The sequence below is a fragment of the Lontra canadensis genome, unplaced genomic scaffold, assembly GCF_010015895.1.
Source record: "Lontra canadensis isolate GAN:19392208 unplaced genomic scaffold, GSC_riverotter_1.0 scaffold119, whole genome shotgun sequence".
Lineage (NCBI taxonomy): Eukaryota > Metazoa > Chordata > Mammalia > Carnivora > Mustelidae > Lontra > Lontra canadensis.
In genome coordinates, this window is record NW_022631113.1 from 607,434 (window position 1) to 630,921 (window position 23,488).

Genomic DNA, 23,488 nt, shown 5'->3' on the forward strand with positions numbered 1-23,488 from the left:
ACTACTTGTAAAGAATATGTCTGGACAGTGACTCAAAGAACCTTTTTTAAAAAGCATATGAATCATACTCAATGATTTATTCACATATCTATTTAAAAAATTCCATTGGTCATGCTAAAAAAAGGTTGCAAGCCCTTTGACTTAAGTATTTCTATAATGGCTGTTAAAATCAATTCTGGCATTAAAGTCTCCAAGAATGAACAATGCATTGAGTGGAAAATTGATTACATGGTCAAAGAACAGTCCTTTGTGGCCTCGTTTGCTTTTTCGATTAGCACAGCTGTCATGGCTGTTGTAGGTGGTCCTCAAAACTTATAGGGAAAAAAAATCTGTCCTTGACACTTAATGTTTGTCTATGGATTTTTGGGCAAGAATTATGTTTTTACTTGCTTATTAGAACCTACTAATGTAAGTACCAATGTCAAATTGAGTTTTGTAAAGATAAAGGAGAGATACAGAGGAGACTGGTGTGTGGGGAAAACAGAGTAATGCAGAAAAACCACTTCTAGGATTTCTATCTAGTTTGTGGGAAATACATTCTTTTGTCAGGGAAGGTGTTCTGATTCTCACTACAGCCATACCTATAGTCAAGCCTCTTACCTCTGGTGGGAAATCAGCCACTGGGCAGACTTGTGGAAGTGAGTAGCTAAAAGGGGGAAATCGTCATCTTGATTTTTTTAATCTTTGCCTTTTCTGTTCTGCCATCAAAAAGCAGCTTTCCGGCCAGGCCTCCTCCCTGGCACTCAGGGAGGGACTTTCCCACCTACATTGATCTTGTGCACTTTACCTTGAATCACAGGCAGCGGGTGTTTAATAAGTGCTTATTGAAGTGTGCTATCGATTTATCTTGGATTTATTTATTTATTTACTTACTTATATTTAACTTTCCCTTTCTAATGAGCAGGTTTCAGATCAAATCCTCTTAGAGTTCTGGAATGTTGATCTGCTCTGCTTGCTTTGAACCCTCCCTAGAAAAGACTCCCAGACCAATCTCTCTGGCTTCCTAGGCTGGCAGCCAAAGCAGCTATGGCTGTTGTAACAGTTTTCTACAAACATATTGGCTTAAAAAATACAAATTGTTTATCTTACAGTTCTAATGGACAGAAGTCCAAAATGGATCTTCACTGGGCTAAAATGAAGGTATTGGCAAGACTGTGTTTTTTCTGGAGACTCTACTGGAGAATTTACTTCCTTACCTCCTCCAGCTTCTAGAGCCCACCTGCATTCCTCAGATTGTGTCCTCTTTCCATGTTCAAAATCAGCAATGGCTGGTTGAGTCTTTCTCACACTATATCACCCTGACACAGACTCTCCTGTCTTCCTCTTCCACTTATGTCTTTTTTTTTAAATTTTAAAGAATTAATAATTTATTTGAGAGAGAAAGAGAGTGCACATGTGAGAAGGTGGGGGAATGGGGGCCAGGGGCAGAGAGAGAATCTGAAGCAGACTCCACGCCCAGCAAGGAGCCCCATGTGGGGTTTGATCCCACAACCATGAGATTATGACCTGAGCCAAAACCCGAGTCAGATGCTTAACCAACCGAGCCACTCAGGGGTCCCATCCTTCTTCGGCTTATAAACTCCCTTGTGATTACACAGGTAACCATTGGGACAATCTAAGATAATCTCCCCATCTCAAGGTCACCTGATTAGCAACCTCATTTGTATCTACAATCCTAATTCTCCATTGCCAGGTAAGATAATATATACACAGGTTCCAGGGATTTGGGGTGGGGGCATTATTCTGCCTATCATACCTATATTAAGTCAAAGTAAACTTACTACATCTATAGCATTTCTAATAACTACACTATCACAGCCAATCTTTGCTATGGGAAAGATACTACAAATCAGAGAACACCCATGGCTTTCCCACTAGCCTCCACATAGCTGGCCTTTCCAACTGCAAAAAGAATTTTTAATCTGAAGTTTCTTGGCTCCTATGGGTTTCATATTTGTCATCTTTGAATGCCTAGAAATTGTATGTTAAATATTTTTTTGTGTGTTTTCAGAGAAGTCATGAGCAAAGTTACACAATTATATATAATTTTATATATCCCTATGTTCGGTTATTCTTGTTCCAAAATTATGGTTTTGATTCTTTTCTTTCCTCCTCGGAAAATTTGAGTGGTTTCCAATGGTTTTAAGCTTATATTGATGCTTAACAAACATTTGATTCAAGACTATCAGAATCTACTTTTTATTCTGGAAGGTGAACATGGAGAATCTGGTATTTTATTATGTTCTTAGATTTGATGAGGTATCATTGGTGATTAAATAAATTTTTTAAAAGATTTTATTTATTTGTTTGAGAGAGAGAGAAGGCATGTGCTCACAAGCAGGGGTTGGGGCAGTGGAAGAAGCAGACTCCCTGCTGAGTGGGGAGCAGGACTGGGGGGTGGGCTCCATCCCAGGACCCTGAGATCATGACCTGAGCTGAAGGCAGATGCTTAACCCACTGAGCAACCAAGGTGCCCCTAAAGAGCTAGTAAATCTTTAAGTAAGGTTTTCCATTTCTGGAGCTTAGCTGAAGCTACTTGAACTAAAGATTTGAGGGAAGATTTTAGCTTCACTGCCAGTCAGTCCTGTTTCTCTTCATTCAATTTGATATTTTTTGGTGCAGACTTTTGATGCCTTTTGCTTTTCGTGTCTGAGATGGTATTGAGATGATTTTGATGTCATAAGTAAAATGTAAGAAAGAAGTCTGTTGTATACCAAAGTTCTCTCAGAAACTCTCTTCATTCATTCCCCCTTATCTTGTTTCCCTCTCCCTTGTTTGTAAATGAAAACCTTGTGCTTTTCTTGGCTGATAATTAAGACTCAGGCTTTTCGAATGCTCAGATATTGAAAGGAGCATGGAGATAGAAGAAGAAACCTCTTAATGTTCCCTCTTCTCCTTCCATGGTGATTCTAGCTGTCTAAGTCTTGGAAGCATTTGGTTTTTGGTCTTGGGATTCCTTTGCTAAGAGACTCAAAACTGTTTCATAGTACAGTGGTCTCTGACGGGGCAGGTGGGTAAATGATCTGTGAGACTCTGCCATGTTTCCTTCTCCCAAAGGCATTGACATGCATCTGACCTTCGGAAGGAGTGGGTGAATGCAGATTTGGCACAACATCTCTGAAAGATTGCTAAGCCTCGAGACATCCTACTGTCTAGCTACCTATCATGTCTCATCCTTCAAATCATAGATCATCAATTTAATCAAGTCTTTCCAGATACCTGCCAGGCTTCTAGTATAAGGTTAAGTTCTTAGACTCACTTTTTAAGTCAACAAACTTTTATTGAGCACTTATGGAATGCAAGACACAGTATTGTGTGCCATGAATTAATGTGTTGTAAAGTGGCAGTTTACTGCATACTTGTTCCCATAAAAGCTGAAAACATAGTTTAAAAGATGCGAAAGAGAGACAGAGTGAGTGAGAGAAAGAAAAAAAAGACACAGTGGGTAGAGCAAGTGGGAGAAGAAAGAGAGAGAGAGATTAAATAATATCAATTAAAGAAATATCACAGGTCATTACATGATTAATTACCAAATGAGTGCTATAAATTTTAAGTACCTTGGCTTCAGAGAAAGGAGAGAGCACTGTGAATTGGAGGGTGAACTTGAGATTGTTTTGAAGGGTAGCTAGGTGGGGAGTAGAGAATTCACATTCTGCATTGGTGGGTTCAGCTTAGAAGAGAATGATCTGATACAGATGCTTTATGAAAATGATCATGATCTTTTTAGTTGTATTCACATCTCTATTTACTCTTCTTATTTCAATCTTGGTACAACTCTATACGTTTAGTAGTCTACCATAGAAGAAAATAATAGTTAACTTACATTGAATATAAATATAAATATATAATTATATTCATATAGAGAAAACAACTATACCTTTGATATTAAAATCCATAACTAACCCTGTCAGCAATATTCACAAAGACACACGTGGAAGTCTTTTTAACCTCAGCAATGGTTTGGTTTTTGTCAAGGTAAGTTAAAAAGCTTCTTTGGAGTATATTCACTTCACAGTCAGATACATTTTGTGGACTTCTGTTTGAAGCTTGCTTTTTCTTTGATGCTTGTGATTGCCTTACTATATTTACTTGTGATTAAATGGAGCCCTTAGCTAGTTGATAATGACTTTTGGCTTGTAAAGAGCAATAAAGAATTTAAATCATTTAAAATATAGCTCTTCTTTGATATCAACTATCCAACATTATTCTAATAAAAGAATGCCTAACATACTTTTAATGAATTTCCTTTTATATGAGATAAAATATTTAGCAAGAGAATTTGAGATGCCCATTAGAGCATCTAATTCATAAATGTCCAGGATGTTCATCTTGCAGGACCTGATGATTCAAGGGAAGGTTTATGTGCTGGATAGAATTATGCAGCAAGTGCATTCCCTTTGGAGAAGAAGCCAAAAACCAGGCCTACAAAGCCTTCTCTCGGGTCATTTATTAAAAACCTACAAATCTCTGTAAAGTATGAAGCTTACCCTTTTCTCTATCTCTCTCTCTCTCTCTTTCTTTCTTCCCTCCAGCACATAGATGATAGAAAAGAATTCTCAGCTGTTTACTAGTTAGTGACTTTGAAGGAGCTTTTAACAGCTGTTCAAGGCCAAAATAGATTACTTTGTTTTATGCAAAACCTATCAGCATTTTTGCAATTGCGCATTTCTTTATTTCCTTGGAGTTAATTGCTAAATGTCATCCACTCCTGCTGTTCTAGTGAGCTCAAATTTTCTCAAGATGTTTCATAACTTTCTCCTTAGAGATTTCAATCTCTGTCAAATATTCTAATTTTTCTTAAACAGTACCTTTGAAGCAGGAACATACCAAATGTCCTTTATAGTAGTGATTAGCAGAAATATCAACTTCCCTTTGTTATCTCTATTCTGAATTGGAAATTTTAAGTGTATCTGTATATATTTTTAAACCAGGTTGAAATTTATAAATTCCATTCATACTCCTCTTGCCTTTTTTGTTTCCTAAATTCTCTTTCTTTAGAGTAGCTGTGTTTTTCTAATTCTTGTATTAGATCTACTCTATTTTTCTACTGAAATCTGAGAAAATGAGTTAGCACCAAGCTCATAGGTTCTCAAATATCTTTCTTTTTGAAAGCAGCTACAGGATGTCACCCGCATGCACTTTAGCAGGAGTCTCCTGAGTTCTTTCAAAAATGTCTGAGTTGAAGACATTTGTTTATATTCCTTACCTAAAGGGTACTTTCCTCTCTTCACAATGTAACTAGGTCCTTTAGTCAAAATGTCACACACCAGCCTGTCAACAAATCGTGAAATAGGTAAGTTTCCTCTGAAGGTCATGCATACAATTGCTCATCAAAGAATCATACCAAAGGTCCTGTAGCTTTACCACTTCTGTTTGCTCATTTTGCATTTTTTTTCCTTTCCTTTTTTCTTACCATCCTCCTGCCTGATTTTCTCCACCCCCTTCGTCCTTGAATGACTCCGATATTCTTATTCTTTTGCATCATAAAATGTGCTCATCTAATTAACCTCTAGTGCATTCGCTATGTTAGATAGATGAATTAAAAAAAAAAAAAACAAAATCCCTACGAGCCTGGTTGTCTCTGTTTTCTCCTTGGTTAAGGAGGGACTGGGTGGAGTGGGAATTGGGGGACGAGAAGGCAGAAAAGGGGAAGGATGTAGGGAACTCTTAGAAAAGAAAACTAAAAACAAACTTGGTAAATGCCAGGACCTTAAAAAAAAAAAGACATGACGAAGCCGCTGTAAATTTTCACAGGCAATCTAGATGGGAAGTTTCAGCCACGATTTTATCTCCTTATTCAGGGCAAGGTACAGGTTGCAGAGGGGCCTATTAAGATATAAATTTTTATAAGATCTTTTAATGCTATTAACGTCACCTATTATACCTGAATGTAGATTTCTCTACAATGAAGCCTTCCTTGCGGGTAGCCCACATTAAAGACTTTTTTGTTAACCTGCCCAAACAGCCTGCCAAGGTGCCTCAAGTCCAACTACTAAACAGAGACAGTGTTTCAACTGCATCCTTGGTCGCTGGAAGCCAAGTTTAAAATCTCACCAGTTACCCTGGACAAGTACCACGCTACTACTACTCATCTGTGGGGCACGAATTCACTAGACAATGAAATAGATGATCTAGCTCTGATAGTGCAGGTCTGAGTAACTGGGGTTAGGAAATGGATGTCGTTTGCAGAAATCATGCTGAAATGTCAACGATAGATTACTATAATAAGTGGTGGTAAATTGTGCTTACTTCATGGTTTTTCCAGTCTTGGAGTAATCTCACCCAAACTCAAAGTTCTGAGCATATGTTGTGTATAAAGAAATTGGACAACCAAAGGAGTCTCCCAGAAAAGGATAGTGCTATGCCGTGAATTCTTTGTGTTTTTCACTGGCCTTAAATAGAGTATTAAGTCTTTAAGAAAAACTAAAAGAAAAATGGCATTGAATCTCCACATTTACAAAAGAGTTTTAAAAAGCACGGTGCCTAAAAAAATGAAGGAATTTGGTCCTGGTAGACTGCCACTGTTGTACTTTGTGGCTGCTTTTTTGTTTGTTTGTTTGTTTGTTTGTTTGTTTTTCTTCTGCGGTAACCACAGAAGGTGATGCCCAGCCTTTCATAGAGAGACCCAGAGTCACCCCAGGATGAGGCTTTAAATGCAGAGTTATTTAACTGGCTTTTCCACCACCTCCCTTGGATTAGTTGTTGATGGCACTATTTCAGTCTTTTGTTTTTCGAAAAAGGCACTATATGCTTTAACATTATTTTTAATATTTGCATATTATTCCATTGTATGGAGGCACTGTATTTTATTTAATCCATTCTCTATGGCTAGACGTTTAAATAGTTACTGATTTTCAATGTTAGGACCATCCCTGTGCTAAATATCCTTATTCAAACATATGAGAATGTCTCCAATTATTTCTTCAGGAAATATTTCCAGAAATAGACTGGTGAAAGAAAATACATACTTTAAGTCTTTGAATGCATCAAGTGTCCACCAGTCAAGAATTTATCAGCAGTGTACCTCTGTGCCCATTTTCTCATATCTTCATAAAACGGGGTATTAAAAAAAATCTTTACCCACTTGATAACTTTCACTTAATTTGCATTTCTCTATCAGTGAGAACAAATTTGTTTTACTAGTTTAGAACATGGTTCTGTAAACAGTAGCCCACATGCCAAACCCGGTCCGTGGTCCTTTTTTTTTTAAATGAATATTTTAAGGATTTTGTTTATTTCTTTATTTGAGAGAGAAAGAGGGAAGGAAAGAGAGGGAGAGAGAGAGAGAGTGGTGGGAAGAAGTGCAGAGGGAGAGAGAATCACAGACTCCCTTCTGAGTGTGGAGCCCAACATGGAACTGGATCTCACCACCCTGAGATCGCCTGAGCTGAAACCAAGAGGTAGATGCTCAACCAACTGAGCCACCCAGGCGCCCCCCCACCATGACCTGTTTCTTAAGCAGACTTCTATTACGGATTATTTTTTATGTTTTTATAGGAATGTAAACAAATAAGCAACAAAGAATAACATAAGTAAGGAATAATGTAGCCTGAAAGACTGAAATATTTATCACTTACCCTTTATAGAAAATGTGTAAGACCCCTTGGCCAGAGTGAAGTAATAATGATTACAATACCCAACATTATTAATCTCTAGAGTAGAGGCATGTGCTAAAGATAGTACATGTACTGTTTTATTTAATCTCCAAAGCAATCCTTCAAGATAGATATTCCTTTATGACTATTTTAAAGCTGAATAAATAAGCTCAGGGAGGTAAAGTAACTTGCCCAACGTCTCACAGTAAGAGGTGGCTCTGGGATTCTAACTCAGCTGTCTCCAAAGTCTGTGCATTTAACTATTATGTTAAATGACACATGATTTGGTTACATTTATTCATTAATTTTGAACAACATGAAATCTCTCCAGTATTGAAGCTTTATATCAGACACATGGTGTATAAATGTATTTATATATTCTTTTACATTCCTTAGTGAATTTTGTAGCTTTCTTTCATAAAAATACGGTGTATCTAAAATATTTTCTCCTGGTCATTTTATATTTTGGTTTTATTATAAGTAGAAGCATTTTCCATTTCCAGATTCTCAAAGGTTATTATCTAGGAAAGGAATTGAGTTGTGTGTGTTAATTTTGTAACTAGACATATTTGTGAACTTCCCTAAGAGTTGCGGTCAAATTTCATCTGTTTCCTTTGTGTTGTCCAGGTAGATAATCGTAATGATAGCTTTGCTACCTCATCTCTAATATTCATAATTTTCCACTCTGCTTAATGATTCACTGCTGGTACTTCCAGAACGATGTTAACAAGCATTCTTTTTTATTGTGGTTCTAACAGGAATGACTACTGCCTGCCATTCTGCAGAATCCTGGATGTTGATTTGTGACAGATTTTCACATTTGATTATCAATCGATTATTCAGTTCCATTATGGTAAGAAACTGTTTTTATAATCTTATTTTACTAGGACTTTTTACTCTGAATTTTTATAGAATTTTATTAAATTTATGAAGTTTTGTAGAGTTATGTGCATCTATTGAGATGATCATATCATTTTTATCCACAGGCATATTAATTTGATGAATTCTATTGCTAGACTTCCTAAGATGAAGCCATCTTTGCATTCTGGAGATGATCTTTACTTGGTCACAGGGTGTTAAACTTTTAAAACTTTGCTGGATTCTATTTGTTAATTTTTCTTAAAGGGTACTTTATAATCGTATTACTAAAATAGTTTGTTCTACTATTTTATTTCCCTGATACTTCTTTCATTGGGTAATCCATTGAAAAATGGATTGTGATATTTTCTTTGCTTTTGTATGTTTTTAAAGTATGTTTTTGTATGTTTTTGGGGGCGCCTGGGTGGCTCAGTGGGTTAAAACCTCTGTCTTCAGCTCAGGTCATGATCCTAGGGTCCTGGGATGGAGCCCTGCATCAGGCTCTCTGCTGGGCAGGGAGCCTGTTCCCCATCTCTCTCTGCCTGCTTCTCTGCTTACTTGTGATCTCTGTCTGTCAAATAAATAAATAAAATCTTTAAAAAAAAAGTATCATTTTAAAGACAGGCAAGAATGATTTGTCCACGGAACAGATAATAAATAGAGCTTATCTTTTGGAAAGACAAAAGCCCCATACTATTTTGAGGGGTGATTCTTTGATAACTATTCTAATTTCTCACATTCCGTGGATCTGATAACATTTTGAGCCAGATTTGGTCAACTACTTTCACAAATTTCATTAACTTAGCAAAAAGTTGTATAAAGTTTTTGCTTAAAATCTTAAAAATATTTGTGTAAATGATAATAACTCCAATGTTGTGCTTAATGTTTTACATATGTTATCTTTTTAGTCTTACTAGAGTTTTGTCTAATTAATTCCTATTTTCAGAGAATCAAGTCTTGGTTTTACTTAAAACATTGTTATTTTTCTGTTCCAATTAGTGCATTTTATGTTTTTATTCTTATGAAATCTCATGTCTTTTCTTTTGCTTCTTTTGTTTTTGTTTCCTTGTTTCCTGATTTTATTGCATAGTTCATTTGTTTTCAGTATTTTTAATTTAATAATTGAAATTTAATTTAATAATTGAAATAATTGAAACTTAAGATTTTGAATTTTCCTCTGGTATTTTGGTAGCCACATCCATGTTTTTATAGGAACGATTATCACTGGAATTGACTTCCAAGTATTTTAAAAATTTCCCCCCCTCAGAATTCTTTAGAAGACTGATTCTTATTTTCATGAACTTCTTGTATCCTCATATGATGGAAGGAGAGTGAGTGGTTTCTCTCAAGTCTCTTTTATAAAAGCACTGATCTCATTCATGGGGACTCCAACCTTATAATCTAGTCACCTCCCAAAGGCTCCACTTTTCAATATCATTGCTTTGGGCATTAGGATTTCAATGTATGATTTTTCTGAAAACACATTCAGACCATAGCAATTACATGCCCAAAGCCCCAAATAATTAGTTGCTAACATTACCTAATACCCATTTGTATTCAAATTTCCTCAATTCACCAAAACAAACAAAACTTTTTATTGTTGGTTTGTTTAAATCAGAATCCAAACATAAGTTGCACACACATCATCTGGTTGATGTGTCTCTCTCTCTTTTTAATCTTTAAATGTCACTTTGTCCTTTTTTATGCCATTTATTTGTAAAGGAAACCTGGCCATTTAGCTTGTGGAGTATCCCACAATTTCCATTTGGCTGGTTGCTTCCTTGTAGTGTCATTTATTCTATTTTCTATTCCTCTTATTTATTGATGGAGACTTTTTTATATATAAAACTTTTTTTTAATATTTTATTTTCAAGTAATCTCTGCCCCCAATGTGAGGCTCGAACACACAACCCCAAGATCAAAAGTTGCACACTATACCAACTGAGCCACCAGGCACCCCTAATGACGGAGACTTTTAAAGCAAGTTTTATACTGGTTTACATCATGAAACTGTGGCTCAGAGAATTTAAGTAACTTACAGGTGGCAGAACTGGCATTTACATACTCACCTAATTTTATGGTTCAGAATCATTCTACTACAGGGTGCTACAGAAGTAGAGAAACTTAGAAAGGGAAATGAAGGCGTGAAAAGGAAGAAGAGGGAGGTTAGAGGGAAGCTATATATTTTGCTTCCCATGATGTACTTCTCTTCATGGTACGGTATGAAGCAAAGAGAAAGTAGAATACCTCAAGTGTCTGCTGTCAACTTGTATTCTCTTTATTACATGCTCGTTAATATGCAGAATTCAGAAGCTCTTTACATTCCCCAGAAATGACTCCCCTGCACTTATATAAGGATGCCAGTAATATTAGATGAGGGCCTACCCTAATGACCTCATTTTAGCTTGATTTGTCCTTTGAATAAACTACCTCCAAGTAAGAGCAGATTCTTCTGTACTGGAGTTTAGGAGTTCAACATGAATTGGGCCATAGGGGCCTAATTCAGCTCGTAACGATGTATAATTTAGCACACAGCTCCACAAAGCTTGTGTATTTCCTCCAGGTCTTTTTAGTTTTGCCACTACCCTTCTGCCATGAAACATCAAGTTCTATTAAAAATACCTTTCCCTTCTTGTTTCCTGCAAGAAGTTCCACATGTGTTTCTCTGTCTCAGGTACCAGGTCCTGTTTCTGAGGGGGCTTTCAAAACATTCAACCTATAAAGAATCTTCCTTGGGGAGATATTCATAGAAACTTCTGGCTGAGCGAGAAAAACCTGACAATATCAGGCTTTTAAAATTCAAATACATAAAATCCTAGATTGAGAACAACCTCCAGGAGCACCTAAATTTGAAAGTATTCTATGAATTGAAAAGAACCTTTCTCATTTGTTATGAACTGTGGTTTAATCAATGAACTTCAATGAGCTGCGCTTTAATCAGTGTTAGGTTTCTTTTTTATTTCTTTAGTTCTTGTTTTACTTCTTCAGTGTAGTTCTTAGCAATATCATTCATGTTCTGGTGCTTTTATTAAGACTTTAGTTCTGATCTGTATAAAATTGGTGGCTAGAGAAGTTTACCGTTCTATCTCAGTAAACCATGATTATAATCTAAATCATACAGTATTAAACTTATCCTGTGATACTTCTTCTAAGTGTATCTCAACTGCACATGTAATTCTTTGAAGGTGATAAACATTTGGAATCTTGAGTCAAAACATTCAAAATAAATATGGTAAATCACACCCGAGTGAAAGAATATAGAATCACAAATGACCCAATATAATACAAAATTTCAAAATATTTTATTTTAGAGTGGGTCATATTGTACAACATTAAATTAGAAATATTTGCCTTCTTAATTTGGATTTACTTAAGCTGTTATTTCCTGAGTTCATGTTGGTAGATGTCCAGGGAAAGGGGTTGATTCAGAACTGGGTCAGTTGTTAGGTATAGACAAGTCAAAATTAAAATGAATGCTACAAATAATCCACAAATTGGATAATCTGCACAAATAATTTAGAATTGTCTGAAGGTAGAGTTAATGAAATCTAGTGACCTATAGGAAAATTCTGCATAATTTGTCAAGGAAAAAAAATCTCCTGGAAACCTGAGAAATCAACCATTTTTGATCTGTTATTTTCTCTCAGGAAACCTCGCACATCGATGAAGTCCTAGTTAAAAACATCACTCTAGGAATAAAGCTGCTCCATTATCGTGAGCTCTGCCGCTATCTGGCATGTCAATACTCAGACCAGAAACCTTTTTCTAAGGTTGATGGATGCACTGTGTCTCAGTGAGTATGTGCCTATAGTTAGATTTTGCTTTTAAAAAGGAGCCATTAACCATGCCTATTTCAAAGTGTTTTCCCTTTTTTATCTACACAATCAAGCTAATGTTTAACTATTTCACAACATATAGTTCCATAAAATGTAGCAAAGGTAAACCAGAACTCTCTTTAGCACATGACTTTTATTTTGAGTGGTGTAGAAAGCAACTTCATAGAGGGTAATTTTTCTCCCAAGTCTGATAACTCAGAGGACAGCAATCTGGGGTCTAGGAAACTGCAGATGGGGTCTAGAGATTACAGATCTCTAGAGCTAGTCCGTCTGATGGAACTGCATGAAATCGCAATTTTATACCACTTTCTGTCTGCAAAGACAACATTTTATATGGTTCATGATAATTTCTATAATTTAAAGAATTTCGTTATTTTGCATGCAAAGAGGAAAATATTATTAAAAGGCAAATAGAACAAAAAAAGTTTATAATAGATTTTTTAAGTTAAAAATGGAAGATATTAACTATTTCCATGACCTAGGTTTGTATTTTCAGGAAGCACGTCTTAAAGACAGAGAGCAAGCCTTTGCCTGGGCAGTCTAAGTGAAATATACAGAATTCTATAATGACGGGGATATTGTTTTGTTTATAACTAATACATAATAGCAGGGTCATTTGGGTGGCTCAGTCAGTTAAGCGTCCAACTCTTGATTTTGGCTCCAGTCATGATCTCAGGATCCTGAGATTGAGGCCCACATGGGGTTCTTCTGCACTAAGTGTGGAGTCTTCTTGAAAGTCTCTCTCTCTCTGCCTCCCTACCCCCACCCCTGCCTGCTGCTCATGCTCTCTCTCTTTCTCACTCTCTCCCTTTCAAAAAAAAAAAAAAAAGATAATTTGGGACCTTCATTAGTGTTATGAAGAAGATTACATAGTATGATATGGTGGGAAGTAATTGGGAACCACTGTGGCTCAGGTGGTTTGGAAATCTGAAGAGATTAACATTGCATTGAAGATTCAGTCATGAGAGTGAGACTATGATGTGAAGATACAGAGGAAGACCTTTTCAAGAAGGAACAAGAGTGAAAGAATTCTGAGATGGGAGTGAACTTGGACTCATCCAAGGAGAAGAGAAAGACCAATATGTCTGGTCCACTGCTGTATACTTGGAGGAAGATTCAAGAGAGAAAGGCAGAGTCTAAGTAAATGGCAGTTGCTGAGCTCAGTGATGCTACAGCTCTGGGCACATGACTTAATGTTGCACAGCCATAGATTCTTCATCTGTAAAGGGCAGTAATTTATAACCATCAAAATAGGTCTTTCAGGCAATGATGATTACATATAAAAGGCATGTGCTGGACACAAAGCAAATTTTCCATAAATGCCAGTTTTCATTTTAGGCATGTTATTTTCAGACAATCAAATTTTTAATGAACAGTTTTAGTGCCAAGCACTAAGCCACCAAGAGAGTGAATGGTATCATTTTGTGTGTGTGTGTGTGTGTGTGTGTGTGTGTGTGTGTGTGAATGGTATCATTTTTTGCTTCATCATGTTTATAATTTTCTTGGGGATGTAAAATACATTTCCAGATCATATGGGTCTTAACAAAACATAACACAAGTGCAAAGAAGGCAGGGGTAAGTAAAGACAAGTAGAGATAATCTTGAAGGGACAGAAGAAATGTATGGAAAACATATAATTGAACTGGCCTAGGAAATTGAGTAAGATTTCTTTCAAGAACCTTCCAGGAAGATGTTACAGAACAGGAAAAAGCATAGTAGTGAGACTAAGAATGGCCCATGCAAGGCACTATAGGGCAGCAGCTCAATTTTTCCCTTTAGTAGAATCATGTTTCAGGGACTGGGATCAGCTGGCCAGATGTATAGCTGTGGAAATCGATGGTGAAAGAAACTAGGAAACTGGAAGCTTGGAAGTGAGGAAGTGGAGTCTGACCTTGAAGCAGTAGAAATCAGTATTTCCTTAACAACACACCAGGAAGAGATACACAGAGTAATTGGAAGAAAAGAGACACTGGAGTGGATTAGTTACTGCTTGATGAAGTGAAAAGGATTTGGTAGGGTAAGAGCCAGAAGCCTAAAATGGAAGAGTGGGTATGAAAGCTGACTGGAAGGATTAAGTGATATTTAGTAGCAGAATTTTAATTTTGACATAGCTACCATGGGCTAAAGGTTATTGTTTCAAGAACCAGATATACTACTATACATTTGTCAGCTCTATTAATCTAATGACCTAGAGACCATTATTCAGGTTTTACAGATGAGAACTAAGAATCAGGGAAATTAAGGGAGATATATATATATATATATATATATATATATATATATATATATATCTCTCTATATATATATATATATATATATGGGGTTACTTCCCCATTGCTAATAGTTACCTACCTCTAGCTCCTAGAATAGATCAAAATGCTTCTTTGGCCTTCAAAATCTTAGAAGATTAAGATGAGCTTTGAGAGATTAAAGATGGGATGCAGAAGTCACAACCATGACAAGAGCGCTGGGCAATTTTACAAAAGCCTTGTCCTTTTTACAATTTATCAGCTCTTCCTTCTGGAGCTGCTCTCTTCTGGCTGGTGGCTAGGATGGAAGAACAGCTCTCCGAGGTGATGTCCAGGGATGTAACTCCCTGAGCTATTTCTTCATTACTTTCATTGTTGAGGTTTAATTTATTTACATATAGATAGATCGATACATATATGGATAAAAACACATAGTTTTGAAAAAATATTGATTAAAAATATATCTACTGTAGTTATTGTCATTGATAGTGTTACTTCCTTTATCTTAATGCTTTTCTATTGTAATGCGACAACTGTTTTGAGGGCAGCTTACGTGTGGCAAGTGGGGTAGAGTTATCTAGGTTGGGGGTTCCTTGTGTATTGGCTAATTGGAGTAATTTCATAGGCTCCAGAGCCTGGGATCTCTCCCTGTTTGGTACCTGGCTAGGTGAATAGTGGTGCTGGAGGGTAGGAGTCCCATGCTGGGAGTGGGTGGGCTGTGGTTTTAATCAGCACCTCAGGAAGAGAAATTGACCAGCCGCCAGCTGGGGCATCAAAACTAGGTCAAGATAGCATTAAAAACAAAAGCAAACAATATTCTAACTAACGTACTACACGCCGTAGTTCTCATGTACATGTGTAACTCTTTTTATCTCTGGCCAACGTGAGGGGTTTCTTCCCTTCCAGCTGATTCTCTTTTGAGTAGAATTTCTCTTGGAAAGTGTCTAATACAGATAGACTTTGGGGGTCATGGATAATTCTAGGGTCTGAATTCTCACTAGTTTAGCCCTTTGGGTTTGATCCAGCAGAGCCTCTGACATTTTCGGAACAAATACTAAGTAATTAGCTGATAAATTATCGGGTGTCACTGACCACAGAGCACTCTGCTGGGCACTCTGGAAAAGCAAAGCCAGTCTTTAAGAAGATTATCCACTTAAACAGCTGAGGATTGTGGCTAGTCAAATTACTCAAAGGACAGGGAGACACCCTGCTGTGATGCTCATCTGAGGAATATTCCTCAAAACAAATTCTAAATCCTGCATGTTCCCCATTCTCTTTTTCTCTTTCTGCTCCATTTGCTAGAAGTTTTGCTTTGGCTTTTTACTTTCGTGATTTAACTCCTATTTTCTCTCCCTTACAACTTTTTCTAGCCCTGACTCCATTAATAAGCGTGTTTCTTAGTACTGGATTTAGGGAGTGAAGTTTCTGTCTCTAGGTATTAACTTTCAACCGGTAGGCAAGTTGAACACCTTAAATTTCTTTCAAGGAAAACTTGAATGAAGTTAGTTGATAGACCATTTTTCTGTCCATTGAATTCTGATTAAAAAAATGCTTTCTTATCACTTACTAACATTATTTGAGGTTTAATTTCCAGGTATTTTATCTTTTATTTTCAATTAGTGCTGTCTAATAAACCCAATCATAGACACACGGACATACATAGAAATCCCAGGAGTGTTAAACTAAATTTTTATTTTTTCTGGGCACTTAGCCCAGCTTGATTTAACTTTTTAAAAGTTCTCATTGTGTCCTAGATCCTGTTTTAAAATAGGCAATTTATAATTACTAATTAGGCAGAATAAGAAGATAAGGAAGATGATTAGCCTATGAAAGCTTTAGTTTTTTTCAAAGAAAGATTGAAATTGCAGCAATAGATTTATGTAATGTAAACACTTTTCTATATAGTAAAAGCTTGTTTCTCCTCCAGTAGGTCCAGATCCTCTTCATTATTACAAATGAATTAACCCTGTCAGAAAACTCAATCATCTTATTAGCTTACTAAATGTTATCTCCCTCTACTTTCTGCTGATCTCTTTTCTTGAGCAGTGAATTAGTTCTAACAGACTTACATCTAATTCACTTTGCTTAGCCCTTCTAGCAGAGTGCTCCCATAAAGTTTTTAAGGAAAAAATGGCTATTTCACAACATCTTTACCGAAGACATAGAAAGTCTCTCCTGAAACCTAAAAGGATATTTTTCCCTGAAAACAATTCCTTAAGCTTTTCTTGGTTTTCGACTTAAAGATTATGTAGCTTCTATAGTGATTTTAAGAGTACGTCACAGTTTTTTTAAAAAGCCCCAATTTGTTAACTGTGCTGATTTCTGTGCTACCTACCATGAGCAATTTCAGGCTACTAACATGAAATTACTAAATGCAGAGTTTGAAAGAGATGTGTCAGAGCATACCATTATATACTATTTCCATCATACAGACATGATGGACAACTTCAAGAGAAATGAAATAGTAAAATCTAGTACAATTCCTGCGACCCAGTGAGCTTTGGTTATTTACGACCATTGTTTTAGATACGACTCCTCTAATTATGAACGTATGTACTTCACTTTTTCATGATGGCTGTGTTGGACAACCATTCACAAAATTCCTGAAAAATTAACCATCAACTCCACGAGCTGATATGAGCCAGCTTCAGCATACCATTGAATCAAAGTGTTAAAATATTTAAATGATTCCAGATTCAAAAATGAAAAATTTGTAATATATAATACAACAGGGTCTTTGCAGATGTGATTAAGTGAAGGCTGTTTAGGCGTGTAGATTATCTTGGATTATCAGGCTGGACCCTAAAGGTAATCACATGAATCTGTATAGGAAGGAGGAAGGGGAAGATTGGAACAGAAGAGGGGAAAGTGATATGAAGACAGAGGCAGAAATTGGAAATATGCCACCACAAGCCAAGGACTGCCAGGAGTCACTGGAAGATGGAAGAGGCAAGGGGCGGATTCTCCCCTAGAGCCTTTCTAGAAGATAGCCCTGAGGACGGCTCGATTCCAGCTCGGTGCTACTGATTTAGGACTTGGCCTGTACAACTCTGAGAATAAGTTTCTATTTGCGCGCGCGCGCGTGTGTGTGTGTGTGTGTGTGTATGGCTTTTTTTTTTAATTAACATATAATGTATTATTTGCCCCAGGGGTGTTTCTGTTGTTTTAAGCAAGCAAGCTGGTGGCAGTTTGTTACAGAAGCCTCAGGAAACAGATACAAGCACCAGGATTAAGAAACGACAGGGAACCAGATGACAGCTCTCAGTCACAAGAAGGGTGTGTCCAAACGAAAGCAACGAGGAAGACACTGGGTGTAAGGCTTGAAATAATTTATATATTGAATTCATATAATCATAAACTATCCTAATGTTTGAAAATAGGAATAAGGATTACTTAGAGTTAGATCAAAGTCTCCTGTCTCCTAATTTTACATACAAACCCCCCCGCCCTGAGACCTAGAGAGATAATCAGATGAGTTTCAAGCTTTGAGGGGACAGGAATATTTGGACTATAGCAGGTGGTCTGGGATGGTCTCTGAGAAAAAGATATTAGAAGTGAAATCCGAATGATGAGAGATCCATGCAAAGATCTAAGAGCATAGTGTTCTAGGCAGAGGAAACGAGTTTAAATACCTTGAGAAGGGATCTTAATAAGGTCGATGGTTGAATTAGCTAACTGCTAATTCCTTGCAAAGTGAAGAGATGCTCTAGTATTGAGTGTCCTTCTGGAGGTGGAGGTGTGGGGGTGTGTGGGGGTGGGAGACAAATGCAAGGAGTGTTGGTAGGAGGAGGTAAAGCTTCACTCTCTGTTCTTTGACTCTCCTCCTGTGCTTCCTCTGTACCCTCCCTTAGTCTCTTTCCAAATATCCCAGATTCTGTCATTACAGTAATAACAGACTTATAATCTCCATTTAAACATAGTGCTCTCCGAGAAACCACCCAGGACCCCCACTGTGACTGCTGCTTCCTATTCCACTGAGTTAACAGAATCAGCCCAAATAGAACTTCTCTGAAACCCACCACCATACCCACCTGTGTATCTGTGTCTATTTGCTCCATTTACTTTCCTGTTACTGTGGATGGAGTCTCTGTTCTCCTGCAAACACCACCCCCTTAATGGTTTACCCAAATCCTTGATGCAACAGTTCTACCTCTTTCTTACATAACAGACGCTTTTTTCTTCTCCTGGACCTCTTCTTTTGGCAGAGAAAAGTGCTATCATTTCTCCTACATTAAAATGCCTTTTGTTAGTTGTCCTCTTCTCTTGGCTCTTTCTTTTCAGGATACTTCCCATGTCTCTGAAACCTTTTACTAATGAAACTCCTTAAAAGTGGGGTTATACTTGCTGTTTTCCAATTCCTCTGTTTTTCTCCTTCAAACTCCTCCAGTGAGCCTCCCTTCCCCTCCTCCTGCCTCCAAACACTCCTCTTATCTCCATTGCTGTGCAATCTCAACTGTCAGTTTTTTAGTTCTCCTCAGACTTGACCTAACATCAACATTTAACAAAGGCCATCCCTTCTCTTTTTTGAAATCCTTTCTTCACTTGTTTTCCAGGACTCTACATGCTCCTGGTTTCCTCTTTTCTCCTGGCCCTCGTCTCTTAGCCCTGAGATAACATGGGGGTTGGACTTTGGACTCCATCTTTCCTCTGTCTATATTTTCCCCTTGTTATGCCCTTAAGCATATGGCTTCAAATACCAGTAATGTGCAGACAACTTCCAAATATATGTATTTTTAACCTAATCTCTCCACTCAAGTCCAATTTCCTTTATACCATTTATCCTTGGACATCTAAAAAGATTCTCAGACTTCGCTTTTTCAGGATTCAATTCCTGATTTTCTCCTGTCACTGGCTCTACCTACCTTTCAAGGACTTGGGGGCTTGACTTCTTTTTTTCTCATACCCCACCTTCGATCTTGCAGCAAATCTTGTGGCACTACCTTCAGGACATACTTAGGCTTTGACGATGTCTGGCACATAATAGGGGCTCAGTAAGTATTGGTAGAATGAATGAATGTAATGCATAATGTTCTGACAACCAGTAAGAGGGTTATCTACATATATGACATATTATTATTAGGCAACATGCTTCACACTTGGAAACGCCTTGTTTGGGGACATATTCCCAGCTTGGATGTTTTTCTTTTAAATTTTGAATATTGTACTTTTTGGCTAAAAAAAGAAACACAGTGAAGAGGGTTATAATGTCCTATAGACTATTTCTACAGCATCACTTGTTCACAAGCACATATTTTCAATAGTGAGGAGAATGAGCAAAGTTTTTTGGGTGCAGGGTACTTCTGGGAGTGCAGAAGGGGATCAGGTAGAGTGGAGAAGGGCTACACAGGGGAGGTTTCAATCTTGGGGAGAACAAGACGGTAAGATTTTAGCAAAATATTAAGAATGTCATTAGGCATTAAAAGGCAGAATAGGCTTTAAAAAACAGAGATAATAATCCAATTGATTGTTTATTTTATTCATAAAATCTGCTGTTTACTCATCCTTGGAATCTACTAATAGATTTATATAGAAAGAGAAGATAGTGGGGCAGAGTAATCATTTGGCATTTTGCTTTCCTACTAGCCCTGCTCCCTGATGTGTAGTACTCGGGTTTCCTTTTGGCAATGACCCTGTTGCCTAGTGTGGTTTCTAGGTGGCATCTGAACCAGGGTACCATGTCCTACCACAGGGCAAGCAAGCAGTGTTGGGGGAAGGGGCTCCCTGGAAGTCTTTCTTACCAAATACTTCTCCTCCTCAGGCTGATACAGGCAAGGACAGACACCTGACAAGGAGGTAGCCAGGAGGACTGTTAGGGATTGGGAATCTTGCACCGAGTGATGAGGGCAAGGAGACATAGCTGGAGTTCCGTTGTTCCCATGACATCAGCCAGAATAGATAAGCAGACCTGCATCCAGACTCCCAGGGGAACCCCTGCTCCCACCCGGCTTCCAAGCCCAGTTCTCCAGTCTCACCTTCTTTCTGGGAGCCACTCAATGTTTTTCAATTCCCCTCTTTGGAAATCTTAGGTTACTCAGGGTTGTTTTCTATGGCATGTAAACAAATCAATCAAATCACAACTAGATCAAAACAGAAGAGTTCATTTCTGTGGCTCACTCAGTGGTCCCAACTGCTTTGGATGTCATCATAGGTCACTCTCCGCTTACTCTGTCAACCTGTTTTTGTCCCCAGTGTTCCGCAGCTGACGGTTTCATGTCATCTACACACAATTCCTACTTTACATGTTCACAAGACAGATGTTGTTAAAAAAAAGTTCATTATAAATAGTGTAAAAGGACAGTATGTTTTGTAGGTGGTATTTTCCCAGAAAAGGAAGAAACTGCATAGGGCACATGTAATATCTATAATTCTTCTCTGCCTCTCTGCCAATTGCAAATATATTATTAATCAAAATGTAAAGAGAGTTCTGGGAATAGGGCTTTGTGAATACAAAGAAAGAAAGCAGATATAGAATAGGAAACAGAGGCATAAGCAATGTGTTCCTTCTGCCTGTTCTCTGATATAATTTTTCTGACCTCTTCTCTTTCTGGAGGAGGATTTTGTGAGAGTCCCACCATTGTCATGTGGAATGTGCCATCACCTTAAGTATCAAAGGCCAAGTAAAAACGGCTTACGCATTTGTGTGGGGGCATACAAGGTTGGCTTATACCTATTTATTCCTGAAATTAACTAAAATGAAAATAAAGGAATAAAAGTATAATTCCATAAGAACAAAGAAAATAAAAGTGATAAAACAGTAGAAGTGATACCAACTAAATTTTGAAGATGAGAGTTCTAGATAAACAATAACTGTGCTTTTATACCAGAGAAAACCAATAAATGCAAATTAATTTCCCCTCGAGAGTGCCGAATGGACTCAAAATGAGAGGCACCAGATACTTTCAAAGGTGGGGAGCACTGAAAAGAGTGTGGGTTTAAAGTCTCTAAGGAGCAGTTAAACTCTCTAGATCCCCATGGAGTAAGTTAGTTTTTGTTCACAGTAGACACGGACAAATATTTTTTATCAGTTGAAATGACACACCACTGTAGTAAGTTTTAACTGATTTTTTAAAGATAAACGGCTCTTTTTTAAACCAAAGAAATAATAATAATTTTAATAATATTTATTCAAAGTGCATTGGGGTTTATGGATTATACAGTATGTCTGTGATACACACACACACACACACACACACACATAAAATATATAATAGCAGAAGAGATTGGGAGAGAGGAAACAATTGGAAACTCATGTGATAGGTACACAGCTTCGTTTTACCCTTCTCTTTATTTATTCATATTTGAATTTTTCCATAATTAAAAGAAAAACTAATAAGCACTTCAGGAAAAGCTAAGAAGTAGGCAAAGACTATTTATTATTTTGCTGCTTCTCCTCTGAAACCAATCTGCGTTTTGGCCTTAAATGAGTGGCCCATTTGAGAAAAGAGCTCGTTCTTTCCGTCTGGTGCTGTTGCTTCCCACGAATCAATAGTTCTACTGCATTGTTTGAGGTGGTGCTTAATACGTCTCACAAGTGGTTTAACACAGAGGTACTTGTGGCTACACCCGAGCGGAGGGTGGTTACTGAGTGATTGAAAGAACAATTGAAATAGGGTGAGTCCAGGAAGAGAAGAGAAAAAAACAAAAAAGCGACATCTCCCTGCAAGTGATAGAGTGCTCTTATTAGGGTCTATATGAAGATTACAAATTATCTTTGGATGTTATGTCTGTTCAATCCTGAGCTGTGAACAGGCTTTCACTTCTTAAGATATACAGATGTTATTCATCATGACACATCTGACTCTCGAGAGGACTGAAATCTGGTCTTAACACATCAAATTACATTTAATAAGAAGCATAAGCAGTTTCAGGATGCGAGTATGGATTTTGCCGCTTTCAAAAATCATAAAACAAGGGAAACTTAAAAATAAGGGTGGGAATGAGAAAGACAGACATCAAGCAAAGGAGACAAAAGATGGATGGAAGTGAGATGGTGGGAAAGGGAAGGAAATGACATATTTTCCTTTCAAGTCGGTGCCTAGCTCTTATTTGAGTACAGTAATTTGATTCATGCTTATACTCTGTATCTGATTTATTACTGATTTCATCATGAGTGCCCAGCTCTATTGGCTCTTGCCCATTTGTCTCCAAGGTAGTGAAACCACCATCCACACAATGACTGTACCCGTTGACCCTGTTAGCACTTTTAACTCTAAACTTAAACGTCTCCTTTTGCTAGTTATTTTTAGATTTATCGTTGTATGGGATGTGTATGTTGTATAGCAATATGATACCTATGGAATGTTCTGCACTGTGTAAATCAATCACCATAATAGCATCTCTGGGTGAAACCAGGGGCAGAGAGGACAGGATGAAATGGGACAGAGAATGGAATACAGGATATGGGCAACAAAGAGTGACAGAAGGGTGACAATATGGCTGGGAAAAGTGCATAGGAATTAATAGGGGAATTAATAAGGAATAATAGGGGAGACAAGAGAGTAAAGAAATGACTTCCTAATGAGAGAGCAAATTAAAAATGAAGATTTAAGCATGAATAGAGACAAAAGCATAATTAGGAGACAAAAATTATTCTGAAGAATAGGGAGCATCAGAAAACAAATTCAGTTAGTGCATTGGTACCTACTTGTACCAGTGCTTTGAAAAAGGGATAGAATATTAAATCTTCCTTATTTTATTTTATTTTTTTATGAGAATGAATCTCAATATAGAAGTCCCTTGTGATACCCTAAAAACATGTACAGGAAATCATGGAAAAAATTATTTGGGGGATAATAGAGTTTCTTGGTTCCCCAGGGGCTGGTAAAAATGGGTTGGAATTAAGAATGGAAAAAATGGAATAGTGAGCAACTGTTCTTGTGAAGAAGTAGAAAATGAACATATTTTGAAGCTTTTATTGGGGTGAACAAAATACAAAAGGAGTCCTCAAGCT

The 23,488-nt window shown here is 37.3% G+C and overlaps 1 long non-coding RNA gene across 1 annotated transcript; it reads right to left on the reverse strand.

The window, feature by feature from the left end:
- Positions 1 to 5,204: 5,204 nt before the first annotated feature.
- Positions 5,205 to 20,361, reverse strand: LOC116857163. Its single transcript, XR_004380704.1, has 3 exons — positions 20,277 to 20,361; positions 14,642 to 14,836; positions 5,205 to 5,271 (listed from the first exon to the last, which is right to left on the reverse strand). It is a non-coding gene; the product is annotated as an uncharacterized LOC116857163 (long non-coding RNA).
- Positions 20,362 to 23,488: the final 3,127 nt, after the last annotated feature.